The sequence below is a fragment of the Dendrobates tinctorius genome, unplaced genomic scaffold (genome assembly GCF_039654945.1).
Source record: "Dendrobates tinctorius isolate UK_male_01 unplaced genomic scaffold, ASM3965494v1 ptg000084l, whole genome shotgun sequence".
Classification (NCBI taxonomy): domain Eukaryota; kingdom Metazoa; phylum Chordata; class Amphibia; order Anura; family Dendrobatidae; genus Dendrobates; species Dendrobates tinctorius.
The window spans coordinates 2,398,093-2,411,881 of record NW_027361752.1 but is presented as its reverse complement, the minus strand read 5'-3'; the positions used below and the strand labels follow the sequence as shown (position 1 = coordinate 2,411,881).

The 13,789-nt window shown below is 40.5% G+C and overlaps 1 protein-coding gene across 2 annotated transcripts in view; it reads right to left on the bottom strand.

The window, feature by feature from the left end:
• The window catches only part of COL8A1 (collagen type VIII alpha 1 chain), a 194,252-nt gene that overhangs the window by 85,338 nt on the left and 95,125 nt on the right, over positions 1 to 13,789 (bottom strand). Inside the window, exon 1 of one of the 2 annotated variants that reach the window (XM_073584399.1) lies at positions 2,358 to 2,495. The exons of the other annotated variant lie outside the window; for it this stretch is intronic. The gene's annotated coding sequence lies outside the window, so the exon portion shown is untranslated. Of the gene's footprint in view, positions 1 to 2,357; positions 2,496 to 13,789 lie in introns of those variants that run through there. 2 annotated transcript variants of the gene reach the window in all.

The window sequence follows — 13,789 nt, the reverse complement described above, 5'->3', positions numbered from 1 at the left end:
AACGTTTACCTTAGTGGCCAAAAAGTTCAATTTTGGTCTCATATGGGGAGTCTCCCACATGTCTTTTGGCAAAGTCAAAATGAGCCTTACAATTTTTGTGTGTAAGAAAAAGCTTTCTTCTGCCCACTCTTCTATGAAGGCCACCATGGAATGTATGTCTTATTTTGGTTGTATGGCTTGAAACTCCATTCTCTGCTTGGGAAGTCTGCAGTTCCTTCAGGGATACCTTAGGTCTCTGTGCTGCCTCTCTGATTAATTCCCTCCTTGCCCAGGTTGAAAGTTTTGTTGGGCCGCCCTCTCTTGGCTGGTTTGTTGTGGTACCATGTTTTTTCCTTTTGATGATAATGGATTTGATGGTGCTATGGGGATCATTAGACATAGGGATATTTTTTTCATAACCCAATCCTGACTTGTACTTCTCAACAACTTTGTTCCTGACTTGTTTGGAGATCTCCTTGGCCTTCATGGTGGTGTTTGGTTAGTGGTGCCTCTTGTTAATGGTGTTGCAGCATCTTTGGCCTTTCAGAAAAGGTAAAGTGTGTATACTGAGAGCCCATGTGACAGTAAGGCTAGGTTCACTCTTGCGTTTGGGTAGAGTGCATAGGGCTGCGTACTTCCTCCCTTAAGCTCTGCCTACTTATGCACTTCACTTAAGCTCCGCCTACTTCTGCATGCATCCTGTGTACTTATCTTTAACATTGGGTATGCATGGACATGCATTGTATGCGGATGTGTCCGCATGCGTCATTTTGATGTGCCCACCGACTGCACAGAAATGCAACATGTTGCGTTCGGCAGGCACGTTGCCGTACGCAACATGTTGCATTTCTGTGCGGTCGGTGGGCACGTCAAAACGACGCATGCGGACACATCCACATACAACGCATGTCCCTGCCTACCCAATGTTAAAGATAGGTACGCAGGATGCATGTAGGTGGATCTTAAGAGAAGAAGCGCGTAAGTAGGCGGAGCTTAAGGGAGGAAGTATGCAGCCCTACGCACTCTACCCAAACACAAGTGTGAACATGGCCTTGCACACAGGGGGACGTTCTGTCACTTTACATGTAATTATCAAGGTAATTGCTTGCACCTGAAATTTGTAGGGGTTCCATACCAAATGGGTGAATATACTGCATATGCAGATGCCAATTTTTAGTTATTTGATCCCATAAATTTAATTTATGTTTATATTTTCTCACTTCACAAACTTAGATTATTTAGTGCTGATGTATCACACAATATTTGGATTACAAAAATATTTAAGCACAGGTTGTAATTTAACAAAACATGTAGAAAGCCAAGGGGGTGACTACTTTGGCAAGCCACTATATTTGTCAAAAAAGTGACACATTCTGTAGTTACCAAGTTTCCAGAAACATGAGATGAGCAAATTTAACTCTAACTTCCAAATAAAAATGTTGAATATTCATAATTGCCATAATATCATTAACTGCATATTTAGTTTTATGGGAATTTGGGAAAATTGAGAAATTGAGTCCTATAAATTTATGTTAAGTAAGTTAAAGGGGTGCTTCCATTATTGACACCTCTCCATTACTACTCCGGGCTTAATGTCATATTACAATAGAAAGGTGACATTAACCCCTTATGACCCCACTTGCCACTGCTACAGGGCAAGTGGGAAGAACCCGACAAAGCTCCAGAATAGGCGCATCTAATAGATGCGCCTTTTCTGGGCAGCTGAGGGCTGCTGGTTTTAGGCTGGGGGGGGCAAGATCAATGGCCCCTTACCAGCCTGAGAATAACAGCCCCCAGCTGTGAGTTTTGCCGGGTTGGTTCACAATGTGAGGGGGACCCCACATCGGGTTTTCATTCATACTTTTTTCCTGCTGGCTGTTGCTGGCAGAGCAGGAGAGAAGAATGACAGCCGCATTCAGCACCAGCCACAGGGGAACAGCGCTTACTGTAGCACTTCTTCCCCAGCGGCTGTCCGTGTGGTCCTGATGCGGCACACGTGCAGCACACGGTTGCCACACGTGTGCCACACCGTGGTACCACGTATCCACATGGACACGGATAGCTTCGGTACCGTTTTTTCCGGTACTGGAATTATCCGGACATGTGAGACCAGCCTCACAGTGAGCAGGTTCTTGGCAGAATGTTGGTAATTCATGGTTCTATTAATTTAGCAATAGTGTCTGTATTACCTTTTGAATGTAGTTTTTTATGGAACTAATTTTATGGAAAGCCATACAAGTAATAAGAAATAGACAAATATAAATTGATCATGATGGACAAAAAAGTGTGGAATAGAAAACGCAACGCTATACTGAAAAGAGTCCGATAAAGATGAAAGTACTGAAGAATTTCGTAACTGAGGTCTATAAATATGTTACCTTCTTAATTAGTGATCAGTGTCAAGCACATATCGTTTTTCACAGATAGCCGGAAGATTTCTATGTTTAAAGAAAGCTTTTATATATCCTGATGTGCTTCTGCTGCAAACCCTCAACATGTATAAGGGATGGCCGAGGTGTAGGCTGTAAAATAAAGAAAAAAGGGTAATTAATCTCTTATTTCTCATATTTTAACTTAACCCCTATTTTACATGATCAGATCATTCTTAAAGGGTTGGTCTGAAATCTAATTTAAATTAAATCTACATATTTTCTAATACTGTGTGATTATAATTTCCCCATCCTTCCCTAACTACACTTTCTAACTGCTATTCTATTTTTTTTTCTCCTTGTTTTTTATGACCCTCCATTTGAAAATCCCTTGTGCATGCTGGGATACTTAACCCCTTAACGACCGCCGATACGCCTTTTAAAGGCAGCAGTAAAAGGATACTTAACCCCTCTCTGACATTATACGTACTATCTCGTCCATGGTCCCTGGGACTTAGTGCCCATGGATGGGATAGTACGTCATGGGTGATCAGCCGTGCTCACTGGGGGAGCACGGCTGATCGCGGCCAGGTGTCAGCTGATTCTCACAGCTGACACCTGGCACTAAGTGACGGGAGAGGTCACGGACCGCTCCACGCACTTCAACCCCCAAACACTGCGATCAAACATGATCGCAGCGTTCCGGAGCCAGCAGAGGGACTGACAGCCCCTTTGTCTTTGGTTCGGAGACCCCGCGGTATGACGCATGGTCCTGATCGCTGCCATGGAGACCCGATGTCGTCATAATGACATCCAGGTCTCCAGACCTGAGAGACTTCCTGCCATGCACAGTTATGACCAGGAAGTCTCTCAGGTCAGTGTAATAGAAACTGCAGCACTGACAGCTTCTATAGCATGCAAATCTGCATGCTATAGTTGCGATCAGCCTGCACAAAATGAGTGTCTCATAGTGGGACTAAGTGTAAAAGTAAGAATTAAATTAAAAAAAAACTTTAAAATAATTGTAAAAATATTTTTAAAAATAATAAAAAATCAATATTTATTCCATCAATAAATAAATATTTGAATAAAAAAATCTAAACAATAAAAGTACACATATTTAGTATCACCGCGTCCGTAATGACCTGACCTATAAAACTGTCCCAACATTTAACACCAACATTGACCACCAGTAAAAAAAAAAAAAAAAAAAAAAAAAGGCAAGGCTAAAAGCAATGCTTTATCATCATATCGCCGAACAAAAAGTGGAATAAGACGCAATTAAAAAGACGGATATAAATAAACATGGTAGTGCTGAAAACGTCATCTTGTACCACAAAAAATAAGCTGCCATAAAGCTCCATCACCAGAAAAATAAAAAAGTTAGCGCTCTCAGAATAAAATGATGCAAAAATAATTATTTTTTATATAAAATAGTTTTTATTGTATAAAAGCGCCAAAACATAAAAAATGATATTAATGAGGTATCGCTGACCCAAAGAATAAAACTGCTTTATCAATTTTACCACAAGTGGAATGGTCTAAACACCACCCCTAAAAAAATTCATGAGTTGCTGGCTTTTGTTCATTATGCCTCTCAAAAATCGGAATAAAAAGCGATCAAAAGATGTCATGTGCCCGAAAATGGTACCAATAAAAACATCAACTTGTCACGCAAAAAACAAGACCTCACATGACTCTGTTTGCCAAAGTATGGAAAAACTACAGCTCTCAAAATGAGGTGATGCAAAAACTATTTTTTGCAATAAAAAGCATCTTTTAGTGAGTGACAGCTGCCAAACATAACAACCCACTATAAATAGTAAATCAAACCCACTTTATCATCCCCTTAGTTAGGGGAAATAATAAAATATTTTTTTTTGTTTATTACCATTTTCCCATTAGGGTTGGGGCTAAAGTTAGTGTTAGAGTTGGGGCTAAAGTTAGGATTACGGTTACGGTTGGGATTAGGGTTGGGTTAGGGTTAGGAGTGTGTTAGGATTAAGGTTAGTATTAGGGGTGTGTTGGGGTTAGGGTTGGAGTTATAATTGGGGGGTTTCCACTGTTTAGGCACATCAGGGGGTCTCCAAACGCAACATGGTGTCTGATCTCAATTACAGCCAATTTTGCATTGAAAAGTCAAACGGCGCTCCTTCCCTTCTGAGCTCTGGCATGCGCCAAAACAGTGGTTTACTCCCCACATATGGGGTATCAGTAAACTCAGGACAAATTGCCCAAGAACTTTTTGGGTCTCGTGTTACCCTTGGGAAAATAAAAAATTGGGGGTGAAAAGATCATTTTTGTGAAAAAATTATGATTTTTTATTTTTACGGCTCTACATTATAAACTTCTGTGAAGCACTTGGGGTTCAAAGTGCTCACCACACATCTAGATAATTTCCTTAGGGGGTCTAATTTCCAAAATGGTGTCACTTGTGGGGGGTTTCCACTGTTTAGGCATATCAGTGGCTCTCCATACGTGAAATGGAATCCCATCTCAATTCCAGCCAATTTTGCATTGAAAGTCAAATGGCGCTCTTCCCTTTCAAGCTCTGCCATGCACCCAGACAGTGGTGTACCTGCATATACAGTCATATGTAAAAGTTTGGGCACCCCTATTAATGTTAACCTATTTTCTTTATAACAATTTTGGTTTTTGCAACAGGTATTTCAGTTTCATATATCTAATAACTGATGGACTCAGTTATATTTCTGGATTCAAATGAGGTTTATTGTACTAACAGAAAATGTGCAATCTGCATTTAAACAAAATTTGACCGGTGCAAAAGTATGGGCACCCTTATCATTTTCTTGATTTGAACACTCCTAACTACTTTTTACTGACTTTCTGAAGCACTAAATTGGTTTTGTAACCTCATTGAGCTTTGAACTTCATAGCCAGGTGTATCAAATCATGAGAAAAGGTATTTAAGGTGGCCACTTGCAAGTAGTTCTCCTATTTGATTCTCCTATGAAGAGTGGCATCATGGGCTCCTCAAAACAACTCTCAAATGATCTGAAAACCAAGATTATTCAACATAGCTTTTCAGGGGGAAGATTACAAAAAGTTGTCTCAGAGATTTAACCTGTCAGTTTCCACTGTGAGGAACATAGTAAGGAAATGGAAGAACACAGGTACAGTTCTTGTGAAGCCCAGAAGTGGCAGGCCAAGAAAAATATCAGAAAGGCAGAGAAGAAGAATGGTGAGAACAGTCAAGGACAATCCACAGACCACCTCCAAAGACCGGCAGCATCATCTTGCTGCAGATGGTGTCACTGTGCATCGGTCAACAATACAGCGCACTTTGCACAAGGAGAAGCTGTATGGGAGAGTGATGTGAAAGAAGCCGTTTCTGCAAGCACGCCACAAACAGAGTCGCCTGAGGTATGCAAAAGCACATTTGGACAAGTCAGTTACATTTTGGAAGAAGGTCCTGTGAACTGATGAAACAAAGATTGAGTTGTTTGGTCATACAAAAAGGCGTTATGCATGTGCTGTATTGTTGACCGATGCACAGTGACACCATCTGCAGCAAGATGATGCTGCAGGTCTTTGGAGGTGGTCTGTGGATTGTCCTTGACTGTTCTCACCATTCTTCTTCTCTGCCTTTCTGATATTTTTCTTGGCCTGCCACTTCTGGGCTTAACAAGAACTGTACCTATGTTCTTCCATTTCCTTACTATGTTCCTCACAGTGGAAACTGACAGGTTAAATCTCTGAGACAACTTTTTGTATCCTTCCCCTGAAAAGCTATGTTGAATAATCTTTGTTTTCAGATCATTTGAGAGTTGTTTTGAGGAGCCCATGATGCCACTCTTCATAGGAGAATCAAATAGGAGAACTACTTGCAAGTGGCCACCTTAAATACCTTTTCTCATGATTTGATACACCTGGCTATGAAGTTCAAAGCTCAATGAGGTTACAAAACCAATTTAGTGCTTCAGGAAGTCAGTAAAAAGTAGTTAGGAGTGTTCAAATCAAGAAAATGATAAGGGTGCCCATACTTTTGCACCGGTCAAATTTTGTTTAAATGCAGATTGCACATTTTCTGTTAGTACAATAAACTTCATTTTAATCCAGAAATATAACTGAGTCCATCAGTTATTAGACATATGAAACTGAAATACCTGTTGCAAAAACCAAAATTGTTATAAAGAAAAAAGGTTAACATTAATAGGGGTGCCCAAACTTTTACATATGACTGTATGGGGTATCAGCGTACTCAGGACAAATTGTACAACAACTTTTGGGGTCCAACTTCTCCTGTTACCCTTGGTAAAATAAAACAAATTGGATCTGAAGTACATTTTTTGTGAAAAAAAGCTAAATGTTCATTTTTTCTTAAACATTCCAAAAATTCCTGTGAAGCACCTGAAGGGTTAATAAACTTCTTGAATGCAGTTTTGAGCAAATTGAGGGGTGCAGTTTTTAGATGTTTTCTGTTATATTGATCCCCAAACTCACTTCAAATGTGAGGTGGTCTCTTAAAAAATGGTTTTGTAAATTTTGTTGGAAAAATGAGAAATCGCTCGTCAACTTTTAACCCTTATAACGTCCTAACAAAAAAAATTATGTTTTCAAAATTGCGTTGATGTAAAGTAGACATGTGGGAAATGTTATTTACTAACTATTTTGTGTGACAACACTCTCTGATTTAAGTGTCCAAAGATTAAAAGTTTGAAAATTGCTAAATTTTCAAAATTTTTGGAAAATTTCCATTTTTTTCATAAATAAACACAAGTTATATTGCAGAAAATTTACCACTAACATGAAGTACAATATGTCATGAAAAAACATTCTAGAACCAGTGGGAACCAGTTGAAGCATTCCAGAGCAATAAAGACGTAAATACAATTTATGTCAGAGCAGCTCCCTGCCCTGCTGGGATCTCCAGCAGAAAGCAGGCCTCTTCCGACCTCTGCTCTGTTGGAAGTGGCGCATGCAGGGGATGCCGGATGGGGTGATACGGTGACATCATCGTGCCATCCAGTGTCCATTGCTGCACAGAAAGCAATAGGAGTCGGTGGCCATGGTGTACATGGATCTGGGATTAGGTGAGTATATACCTTTATTCTATATTTTGCCAATGAATGGGGGACATAAGAGGGGCTGGCTATGTGGGACATATGTGGTGCTGGCTCTGTGGGACTGGCTATGTAGGACATATGTGGGCCTGGCTATGGGTGACATGTGGGGCTGGCTATGGAGGACATATGTGGGGTTTGTTATGGGAGACACATGATTGTTTGACTATGGGGGACATATGAGTTCTGGCTGTGGGGGACATATGTAGGGCCGGTTACTGGGACATTTGAGGAGCTCGCTGTGGGGAATATAAGACAGGCTGGCTGTGGGGAATATATGAGGGGCTGGCTGTGGAAGACATATGAGGGGCTGGCTGTGTGGGAACATAAGATGGGCTAGCTGTGGGGAACATACAAGGGGCTGACTGTGGAAGCTATCACAAGAGGGGCTGTGGAAGACATCATATTATAATCAGAGAAAGTGGGGGACATAATACTGGGAGCTGTAGGGGAATAATTATGCTGGGAGCTGTGGGGGACGTTATACCTGGGCTGTGGGGACATCAATCATTCTATATAGAATATGTGGGGGGTATCATTGTATAGGGGACTGTGGGGGGAATCACACTGTATAGGGGCTGTGAGGGACAACATAATGTATATTGGGGTGTGTGGTAGACATAATAGTGTATTGGGGGTTGTTGTGAACATCACGCTATATGGACGGCTGTCGTCACCATCATACCATGTAGGAAATAGTGTGAGTGGGATCCAGTTTGGAGACAACAATATGTGAATAGGGCATAGTGTAAATAGGGGCAAATAATGGATATGGAGAGGGGCAGCGTGAAATGGGGGCACAGTATGGAGAGAGACTAGCTTGCTGGGGGCACAGTGTGGCGATATAGAGAGTGTAAGGGAAAATTAGAGAGGGGACAGCCATGGTATGACCGTGGTTCATAAGGGCGGATGGTGAGGTGGTTACAGCTGATAATGACAGCCAATGGAGCTGTGTTACACCTCATTAAAGTGGAGAGTGTGGTGGGTGTAGCTCATGTACCCTGTTCTGGAGCGAGTTGAGGAGAAAGATAGCCGGGAACTATCTCTTCCTATAGTCCCCGCATTGCTTTCCAAACTATGTGATCTCTGAGTGAAACATCCCTGGCTACAATTGTGTAGACAGACTCTGATTCATGCTGCTAATGGTTTGGACAGCATGAATCTAGTGACAGGTTCCTTTAAAAATCAGTTGTCTTGTCCTACATTTATATCATGTGTATGAGCTCCTTCTTCTGTCACGCAACTGGAGTAAAGTCAGTATTCTGTAGATAAGGGGAGTTGGGGGTCCAGACACTGTGGGCAGAGAAGGTCCTGGCCAACTTCTCCTCACCTCGCTCCAGTTGATTGCTCGTTTTCTGATTGTAACAACATTTTTCATATAAATATTACATTTAGAAATAAGTCTAAACATCACATTAAAAGCAACAAAGTGCAACTACAGTATGACTAATTCTAATAACACTATTGAATGAGGTATAGAAAGGAACAGGCCAGTCCTGTTCTACGTAAATCCTTTTTGTAATATTTTTTCCTCTAACTGCTTGTATTGAATTATTGTCTCTGCCCCCTTTCTTGAAATCTACATCAACTAATGCTCTTAAAATATCTGCAAATCTACCACAGTAGCTACTTATGAAACAATAACACCTTTTTACTTCGCCGGGAATTAGGTAACCATTTACTTCTGTAGTCTGCCAGAGTGCTTACATCTGACACCTACTGCAGAATCCACTGTAGACGCTTGGGACTTCAGGAATTATAAAGCCTGATCTCTGTATGAAATGTGATGTTTTCAGAGGATTCTCACACTCTGAAGGTGGTCATACATTTACAAAAGCTGTTGGTTTTTGTACTCATTTGGATGACAGCTATTCCTCCTGCTTCTCCCCAAATAAATGCAGATTTGGGCATTTTTGTATTCTTTAGGGCTCGTGCAAATTGTAGTTTCGGTCAAAGTGTGATCCGTCAAAACATCGGATCGCACTTGGACTAACGTTATTCAAGGAGGCAGGCACATGTCCGATTTTTTTCCGTGGACAGAAAGGTGAGAGGAAAAAAAATCACAGCATACACAATTTGTCTCCTACTTTCAGATCATCCTTGGCCATTTAATTCTATAGGTCTGTGAAAAAATCGTACCGCACTTCGATGACTTCCAAGTACAGTCAGATTTTCATGGACTCACAGATTGGAGAAGATGGAGAGATTATTTTTATTCTCCACAACTGAGAAAAACAGATCCCACTCTGATTAGAGTGTGATTAGTATAATTTGACAGTTTTTCTCGGGTGAAGAACATACAGTGTGTGACCCTAGCCTAATAGGGAGAGGAAAGGAAGTAGCTATCCAAACTGCTGGTAAAAAGTGGTGATGATGGTCTGTCACTTTCAGCAGCTTTTCCTAATATTGTATACAGAATTATAGATCATTGGGGTCTAACTGCTAGGACCACCTCCAATTCTAAAAATGGGGTTCATCAGAGTAGAGTAGGGGCGGACATACCATTGGTGCAAAGTGTGCAGTAGTACAGGGGCCAAAGAGGAGCAGGGGCCTCTACCACCTGCAGGTGGAATTGTGCATTATGATGAGCATTTGGACTGCAAAGGACCCGTATATTGTTCTTACACAAGGACCCTCTTCTCATCCGTATTGCGATCCGTATACAATCCACATATCCGTTTTTAACACTCGTGTACCATCAGAATGTCTATTTTCTGCATCTATATAACATTTGTTTTTTACGTGAACAATTAAATAATAAAAGGCCAAAGACAGTTTCTTATCTTAATCATTGTAAAGTATCCATGAATAACCCATGATATACGGATGGTAACCCACAAATGATCAGCTTTTTGTGCACCCTATGGGCACCTCTGGGCCGAAATAAGGATTGAAGTAGTGCTTGCTATGATTTTTGTACATGCAGACCATTGGTCCGTGTGTAAAAATGTTCATGTGAACTATACCATTGATTTACATCAGTCTTTGTGTAGTTTGGATTCTATCAGTCTTGCAAACGGACAGGGCATGCACGTATAATACGCTCTTCTGAGCAAGCCCTTATTCAGAGGGATAGACTGAGTGATCATCGAATAACCATCCATCATATTGAAAGCTAAGAGGATGACTAAGGACTATGACAATGCTCCAGTATTGCTATAGGCTGAATTTGTAACTACTGTATATTGCAGCCATCAAGAATATAAACCTCATAGTATTGTAACGGTAAAACAATACTGCACATTGTACAATTTAACAATTGGGTTTATGAGATGAATTGTTGAGGATTCTTTGCCCCATTCATTACATGCACTATGAATTTGGGCCATGAAGCAGTACCAGGTCGTTAGTGTCTACTTGCTCATAGTCACAGGCAGGAATAACTAAGTGTACTGCATCTGAGATATTTGTTCCGTTGACTCCTGTTGTTTATATATTAAGAACATCATAACCTAGCTTTTAGGTGATAATTGTCGTAATCACCATGAGCGACACTAGTTTAGAGACCCATACCTTCATCTACAAGGTCTAGAATCTTCTGGCTGGTTGTTAAAGAGCTTTGCCACTACTTTTTTTTTTTACTGCTGGCTTATCTCGTCGGTGGGGTGCGACACCCGACAGCCCCACCAATCAGCTTTTCCAGGAGCTGACCGGAAATTCTTGGCTGCTGCCAGAACAGAGCAATACTGTCAATAGCTGCTGTGTTCCAGCAGCACACAAGAACTTCCAGTCAGCACCGTAACAGCTGATTAATGAGGGTGTCGCACCCCCAATGATCAGATATTGATGGCCAATCCTAAAGATAAACCAGCAATAAAAAAATAGTGCCACCCCCTTAAAATTACCAGTTAGAATGTCTAAGGCTATGGCAGTCAAAGGCGGTCAGTCAGGTCAGTGGGTCCATTGTTGCATTTATCTGAAGACCTGGAACATGAGATTCAGACATTTGTGGTAACGGGACCATTGACTGTAATGCTGAACACAGAGTAGCCATGTGTTATGTCGAAGGTCATGTTTGTCATTAACTGCCTATTTGAAGCATGCTCCAAGACGCAGCCGACTATGTCACCCCTTACTGTCATACTGTTAGTAACTAATTACAATATAATTATCATAATCATTATTTAAAATTTATTTTTATGCTTTTCGCACAGAAATATCTGACCCCAGTCTCTCTGTCACGGATTAACCATGAGAGAGAAGTGCCAGAATACTGCAGCATCTGGTTTCTCCTACTCCTGCACTGTTTAGAAGCACTTCACCTTCATATTAAATGGAGCAGATTTCTTTTAGCAATGCAAGGGTTAATCTGCTCAGTTGAGAGCTCCTAGAAACTTTCCTGCATTAAGGCTCTCAGCTGTTCACTGTCAGCCACTTCTCTCTTCTACACATTCTGGGCCCTGGCAAGTACTCATTGCCAGAGTTGCTTATGCTGCAAGGTTAGGAGATGTGAGTTTGTGGTTGTTTGAGAAGATATTTGGTGGATTTATCTGTGACTGTTGCTAGGTTTTGCATGTGTGCTAATTCCCCTTCTTCTCTTACTTTGGTTTTACCCCATCCTTCACTCCCCAGTGTTTACCTCTGCTCTTTGTGTGAGTATATTTGTATGTTTGGTATTTTCCTTTATCCCTGTTTGTATTATCTTGTTAGCCTGGTTGGTGTATTACGGTATACTACTACTTCCCCTCTTCCCTGGGTGGAGGAAGGGTACAGACTGAGGGCGGATTCAGGAGCTAAGGCAAGGTACATGGCCCATGCGTCTTCACCATCAGAAGTAATCTGGGGAACAGGCTGAGCTAGGGAGCCCCTAGTGTTAGGGACAAGAAAGGAGTCCCTGGTCTAGGGACACCCGACAACAGAGTTGTGACACTCTGTGATACTTAGTATCAGCCGGACTGCTACAACAGGATCAATGTTTGTGAATTAGTATAAGGTAAATCTACCCCAGCAAGACAGGCACATTACACATGGTGGTTACTGTGTAAGGCTCAGTCTTTAGTTGCAGCAAGTTTAGCAAAGTATCTATACTGTTGAAACCTATCTATAAATCCAGCAGCACCTAATTATTGCCTGTTCTCTGGTGCTAGGGTCTAATTTGAAGGTCTTCAAGGTCATGGTAACCGGTTGTCCAGAATGAATGACCTATGCTCCAATCACATTTTCATCCTTCTTCTTTTCTATTTTTGTATCAACAACCCCTTCTATGCTGAACCAATGGAAACATTTAGAAAAGTTTATGTCTTCTACAAAGTCTCTAAAAATGAATACTAGTTAAAAAAAGATATGTTATTTAGATATCTATCAATCACATCAGCTCTGAAGTTAGATCTGACTTTAATTTTTTTCTGGCAGAGATGGAGACCAGACTGGCTGATCATCAGATTGGAGCAGACCACTAACATCAGGTTTACAGATGTTCATAAATATCACCAAATGTTTGAAAACCACAGGAGAATAAAATGTTGGAAATCAATGACAATAATCTGAGACAAGCTAATCAGCTAGATTCTGTCTTTAATTACTAGTCTGGATTTTTCTCTGGCTGTTTGGACCATTAATCCAAATCTGGACTGTTTTGACTATGTCGAATTTACATGTTAATAAACAAAATTTGAAGTAGATGTAAGAAAACAGATTAAAGTGTTGGGAAGAGAGAATTGCAGTTTTCAGCTTTGAAAAATAAACAGATTTCAACAGTAATGAGGTAGACTTTTTGGCCATAGGCTAAGCTTGCTGAAGATGGGAAAACAGGACCATACTATGTTCCAAGAAATGTTTTCATAATTGGATTCATAGTCCTTAAAGGAATGTTCTACATGCAACACTGGACAATGGAAGACAATTACACCCTTGTCTACTTTACTTCTGTTTCTTCCAGCCTTTTCCCAGTAAAATGAAAAAAACTGAAGCCCTTGTTGGAAAACAGAAGATATTTTGGGTGGTTACAATTTACAGGAGAGACCTAGCCTTACTGGAAGGAAGACACTTAAAAGAGACCTAACAGAAGAAATTTAAAGAATACCAATACTGTATTTCTGTATTATCCATTCTTCCTTTATATAGTGAAAAATACACCTTAGCCTCTCGGGGCTACAGCCATTTATTGATTTTTTTTTCTGCCGTCCTGCAAGAGTCATAGCTTTTTTTATTTTTAGCTTTTTTATTTTTTTCAATAACATACTAGTATGAAAGCTTTTTGTGTAAAGAGTTGTATTTTTGTATTTTTTATTGGCACCAATTTTTGCCACATAATGTTCTGAAATACTGAACAATCATTTTTTTATCGGATGGAATGGAAAAAACAGCAATTTCTCCATAATTGTTTTAGTTTTGTTTTTGTTATTGCTTTGAGTAAAT